Source organism: Lathyrus oleraceus, chromosome 4 (genome assembly GCF_024323335.1).
Source record: "Lathyrus oleraceus cultivar Zhongwan6 chromosome 4, CAAS_Psat_ZW6_1.0, whole genome shotgun sequence".
Classification (NCBI taxonomy): Eukaryota; Viridiplantae; Streptophyta; class Magnoliopsida; order Fabales; family Fabaceae; genus Lathyrus; species Lathyrus oleraceus.
Genome location: NC_066582.1, coordinates 121,568,887 through 121,575,463, shown reverse-complemented (window position 1 = coordinate 121,575,463; position 6,577 = coordinate 121,568,887).

The window sequence follows — 6,577 nt, the reverse complement described above, 5'->3', positions numbered from 1 at the left end:
GTTCAACAAAGTAGAGAATGTTTTTAAGGGTGGATTTCAAGGGGTTGGAGATAGCTCTCGCAATCAAAATTTGAATGGTCTTAAGAGAAGGTGGAATGGATTCTCAGAAGCTAAAGTTAGGTATAAATCGTTTACGGAGGTGGTGAATAATGTTAATCAATCCTCTGTTCCTTGTATTCGGAAGGTACCATTCCATCTGAAGTTTCAATATGTCGAGTCTAATTTTGAAAGGTTTAGAATGACATTTGTTGGAGTAGTTATCAATCCTGGTATGTTGTAGAACATTCAAACCAGTTTTAAGATTGAGGGTTATTTCTCTATTAAGGTAACTCCTTTCAGAGCCAATCTATGTTTGCTGGAGGAAAGCGAAATTGAGGAGATTATAGACATTATCAAGGAAGTCGAATCTTGGTGGAAATAGTGGTTCCCGGAGATCAGATAATGGAGGGAAAAGGATAAGAGACACGTGGTTGAGATGCTATGACATTACTTGCCATGCATGGATTTTTTCTTCTTTTGAACTTTTAGCCAAAATGGTTGGAAAGTATATTTGTGTAGATGAAAACACATTAGGGGGGGGGGAATGTATGGATGTTGCTAGAATCATGGTTCAGACTAATTGTGCAGTGGTGCTTAATGAAAATTTTAAAGTTCAGATTAATGGTGAAGTTTTCAGTATTAAGATGACCGAAGACTCTCACGACCCGTTGCGTCTTCTAGCAAACAATTCAGTTAGGAAGAGTGTCATTCCTTGTTTTTCTTTGGAGTCGGAAAGTGTATGAAGTAAGTTTGATAGAGACGATGAGGAAGATAAATGGTATTTGGATAAGATGTTGGTGGATAGTGAAAACAAGGGAGATTGCAGTTCCTCTCCGATCAGAGACGTGAATGACGATAGGTTAGTTTTGGACAATGGGAGCATGGATGCCTCGAGACGAGATAATCATCATGAAGTAAGTAGTATGACTGGCTCTATGAATAGGGTTTCAAAGTTCGATGTAGCTATAATTGCGGCTAAGGCAGTCTCAGCAGGTACTTTAGTTTCAGAAGGAGGGGTTGATCGTGATGGGTTAGAAGTTATACGAGTAGAGAACCTTCGGCCTATTGATTCTACGTTTAAGGTAAAGTTAATACCTATGAGAGTGGGAAAAAGGTGATTAGTAAGAAGCTAAAGTTTAGGAGTGTAACTGAGGTTATTGGGTCAGTAGGTAAGAGAAACTCTAAGCCCCAAAAAAGAGTTTTGGGCCTTGTTACTCTAGTTTGGTCAGGCCATTTAGAGGATCCGATTGAATAGTTATCTCAACCTTCATATTTTGACTATCTGAAGAATAGAATCCCTTACGCCTCATCTTCCTCGTTTCATAAATTCCCATCGGTGGCAATTTTAGAGGATATTGATAATTATTCTGCTGGAACCATTTTGTGTTACGAACCAACTTCGAGGTTTTGATGTTCGGCTGTGTAATTACAAATTTTGGGACAATCTGGAATTGAAAGTTGGGGAAAAGGTATGGAATACCATTTCTAATCTTGGTGTGGTTGTGAGAGATAAGAAGAAGGATTATTCGAAGAAGATAGAGGAAATGGAAGTAAAGGACAAAGTTGGATTCGATGGCAAGAAGGCGACCTTTAACAGTGTACAATGATTATTGGTTCACTGAATATCAGAGGGGGTCGTAATTTTTCCAAGAGAAATAGAATCAGCAACATCATTAATTCAGTTTGAAGAGGAAAATATGGAGTGAATTGATCAAGCTTAAGAGGAAGTTGTCAGATGGTTTAGTGATAATGGGAGGTGACTTTAATAGGATTTCAGTTTCTTCTGAAAGAAAGGGACAGACTCTGGTCAACAGAAGTTCGGAGCATATGGAATTCATAGCTTTCATCAATGAATTAAACCTGATTGATTTTCCTGTATCAGGTAATCAATTTAGCTAGTTCAGTGGAGACGGAAAAACCATGAGCATGTTAGATAGGTTTTTGTTGGATTATCCAATCATAGATGGATGTGGTGTGGTAGGTCAGTTAATTGGCAAGAGGGATATTTCTGATCATTTCCCGATTTGAAAATTGATCAAGGGGAGAATTATAAGGAAATATATTGGAATGGTTGAAACTGAAAATGGTATGGTGGACTCAGTTGAGGATGTTAAGGAGGTAGTGAGAAGTTTTTTCAAAGACAAGTTTGCTGAACCAGAATCGAAAAAACCACTGTTGAAAGGTTGCTCTTTCAAAACCTTGTATGTGGCTGAAGCAGAGTATTTGAAGGCCCTTTTCTATGAGGGCGGAATCAAAGCAGTGGTTCGGAGTTGTGATGGAGCAAAAAGCTCGGGCCCGGATAGATTCAATTTTGTGTTCATTAAGAAGTGTTAGTTTATTTTGAAGGAAGATATACTTTTGTTTGTGAAGGATTTTCATCGACATGCTCACCTTCCTAAAGATGTTACATCTTCATTTCTGATTCTCATTCCCAAGGTAGCCCATCCCATTAATCTTGGCGAATATAGGCATATATGTTTGGTTGGAAGTTTGTATAAAATCTTGGCAAAGTTATTGGCAGTTAGGTTGGAAAGGGTTATTGGTGGTCTCATTTCACATCGTCAGTCTGAATTTGTTCCTGGTAGGCAATTGTTGGATGGAGTTTTAATCGCTAATGAAATTGTAGAAAAATCTAATAGGGATAAAAAGGAACATGTTCATTTCAAAGTCAATTTCAAAAAAGCGTAGGACTGTGTTAATTGGGACTTTTTTCGATCTATTATGAACAAAATGGGCTTTGGGAGAACTTGGATGAGGTGGATGGAGACATGTATTTTCAAGTGTCATTTATCTATATTGGTAAATGGTGGCCCTTCGAAGGATTTAGAAGTGGAAATAGGATTAAGACAAGGAGATCCTCTATCTCATTTTGTTTTCGTTATTGTCACGAATGGTTTGTCTTGCTTGATGAAAAAGGCTGTTGTAGTAGGTGACTTCAAGGGGTTTCATTGATGAGGATACTTCAGTGGAAATTATACAATTTGCCAACAATAATTTGATTAGAGGAGAAGGTGGTTGGAAGAATCTTTGGAGTATTAAATCTTTTCTAAGGGTTTGATCTGGTATCGGGGTTAGGGGTGAACTTCCATAAGAGTAAGCTTATTGGGATTAATGTGAGTAGTCATTTTCTTTTGGCAGCATCTAATTTCTATCTTGCAAGATTGAAAATTTCTCCTTTAGTTTCTTGGGTATTCCTATTGGATGTAACCCTAGAAGAATCTAAGCATGGTATCCGATTGTTGACAAGTTCAAATCTAAGTTGGCTCTTTGGAGAGGTATATTTTTGTCTTTGGTGGGAAAAATCACGCTTATCAATTCTCTTATGTCCAACCTCCATATATTCTTGTTTTCTTTATATAAACCCCCAATGAGTATTTGGAAGATATTGACAAGATCAAGAAACCGTTTCTTTGGGGAGGATCTAAAGATAAGTCGAAAATTCATTGGGTGAAGTGGGAAATAATGTGTAGTTCAAAAGAGAAGGGCGATCTCGACATCAAAAGCTTGGAGGAATTTAATCTTGATCTTTTGTCTAAATGGAAGTTAATAATCCTATAGGATAATAAATTGTTATGGAAGAAGGTTCAATCAGTTATAAGCAGGGAGAAGGAAAATCCATTCCTTTTTGGCCTGCTTCGTGGTACTGTTTTTCTCCTTTTGCTAAAATGTTTCATGACTTTATTGCTAGTAGCAAAACAAAAGACGTCTCTATGAATTCTTTGGGGTTCTGTCACGAAGGGATGTGGAATTGGGGAGATTTGAGAGTTCCTTTATTGTTGTAGGATTCAGTTTTGAATAACATTCAGTCTTTAAAGGTTTTGTTAGCAGCGATATCGCCTATCATGGGGTCGAAGGATAATATTAGTTGGAACACTGAAAAATCTACAGTTTATTGTGTTAGGGAGACTTATTAGTTAATGTTGGATAATATAGTGCATAATTTGCTGTCAATTGATAAAAAAAAGCGTTCAGTTGCTTATGGAAGATCAAAGTGCTGACTATAATTTTATCTTTCAGGTGGAGACTATTTTGGAATAGAATTGCTACGAAGGACCAATTATTCATGAGACGTTTATGCAACCTTGGTAGATCTTCTGTTCGGGAAAGAATGGGTGACTCGTGTGGTTATATTAGCTCTTATGCTGGGTGCTATTGGAATCTCTTTGTGGAATGGTGCAGTTTGGGTAATAACAAAGATGGAAATTTGAAGTTAGGATCCATTTGGATAACGGTTGTTTGGTGTCTTTGGATGGTTATGAATGCTTTTTTTTAACAATGGAACATGTAACATTGATGATATTTGTTGGAACATTAAATTTTATGCTTGAAAATGGTCTTGCATAGGGGAAATTCCTTATTCCAACTCTAATTTACTTGCTTTTTGCATGGATCCTTTTAGGTGCTTTAGTTAGTTTTGTGTTGGTAGGGATTTTCTCCGATTGCTTTTTGGATTGTAATGAGTTGAATACTCCTTGTATTCTCTTCAATATCAATTGCTTTTAGAATTTTTTTATCTTTAGTGTAACTGAATTAAAATACAAAAAAACACCCTTTTATTTTTTTATATTAAAAATATGCTCTCTCCCCCTCTCTCTCATATACTAACTAGTAATTGTACTCGTGCATGCACGAAAAGTAAATTATGTTAATGAAAATTTAATAAGTAATTAGCTAAATAAATTAACATTAATATCTGTCATAATTATATTACATTGCATGAAGAAAGAATAAAAACTAAATAACATTGTTTCTTTCATAATCGTAAAAGAAAATCCAAAATAATATCATAATAAATAGTAATATCTATATGTAAACTTGATCTATCTCAAATTTTGAAAGATTTACTTATAAACTACGTTGTAAGATTGTTGGAGACATGACCTTCATCGTCGCATATAAGCAACTTCAACCCAGCACGCGAAGTTACACGTGAAACATCAACATATAATTGACCATGTGAAAATACAAGTTTTAGAAGATATATACCAAAATTTTGAAGAGATTGACCTTAACTCTTATTGATAGTCATAGCAAATGAGACAACAATATGAAACTATTTACATTGAAATGTGAAGGAAATCCTTGGGTCAGATAGAGTCAAAGACAATCTTGGGATATAAACCTTTTGTGCAATACTACTTTGTGATATGAGTTTTATCTCCAGTACATAAGTTCTCGTCTGCATACTTATAAGTCGAGTTCCATTACATAAACCTGATTGTTGATCAATATTTCTCAACAACATTACCGGAACACCAATTTTTAGTCTTAACTCATGTGTTGGTAGACAGAAAGAATTAATGGTATTAAGAAATTCAGGGTATGAATATCATCAAGACTATTATTGTTTTCACCAAATGAACATGGACTATCAACACTTAAGTATGTTTTTTCATCACCTAGAATAAAATTCATAATGTAGTTGTTCAATGTATCAACAATATCATTTGTTGGTGCTAAGATTGTCTTATTCTGGAAAAAAGAAGGATTATTCATATTATCCAAGAGTGATGGATATGTGGTATCAATAATTGAAGCAATAAGGTTGCTTGTATTCTTAATTAGCAAGTCATCTGGTATTGTAATTTCATTTTCACCATCATTAATTTCTCTGATATTTCCATCACCAACTTTTAAAATCCAACTCGAGAACTCTTTTACGTCATTGAGATCCGAACACAAAGATGTAGATTGAAGTCTCATATTTTTTGTCAATGTTAAGACTCGACAAAATTGCCAAAGGTATGAAGAGTTAATGCTAGCATGTACAATATCTTGTCTCGTCCCTTTTGGAATAACAAGAAGAATTTTCCTGAAATCACCGTCCAAGACAATAACTTTTCCTCAAAAGGGAAGATTCATACTTTTTGGATTGGAGATTCTAAGTATATCCCTAAACGATTTATCAATAGCTTCAAAGCAATGTTTATGAACCATATGAGCTTCATCCCAAATAATAAGCTTTGACTTAACAATTAATTCAACTAAAGGATCACATGACTTAATACGACACGTAGAATTCTCAATGATGTTTATTTGTATAGCGAATATTGAATGAGTTGTCCTTCCACCAGGAATAAGTAATGATGATATTCCACTCGAGGCCACTGTCAAAACAATATCTCACTTTGATCTAATTGTAGTAGAAATTGCCCTCTAGATGAATGTCTACTGATTCCACCATAGCCATATAGGAAGAAAAGTCTGCCACGATTATCATTCACGCTACTTATGATTGTGTAAAACTTTTTAATGTTATTGTTACCCGTAAAAAAATGAATTATTAGTAATGACTAGACAAAATAAGTAATTTTAAAAATTTTAAACTAACATACATACCAAATCCCTTTAGCAAGACAATATTTCTTGAAGTACTTGGTTCTTCATTTTGTTTCATTATTCATAAATCAATGTTTATGAGTAATGATTGATAGAATAAAATAAGTTATTAGCAAGAAAAGTAGAAGAAATTTTTTCTTGTTAATAGAAATAATATAATATATAAAAAAATAATATTATTATCAAATATTAATAGACC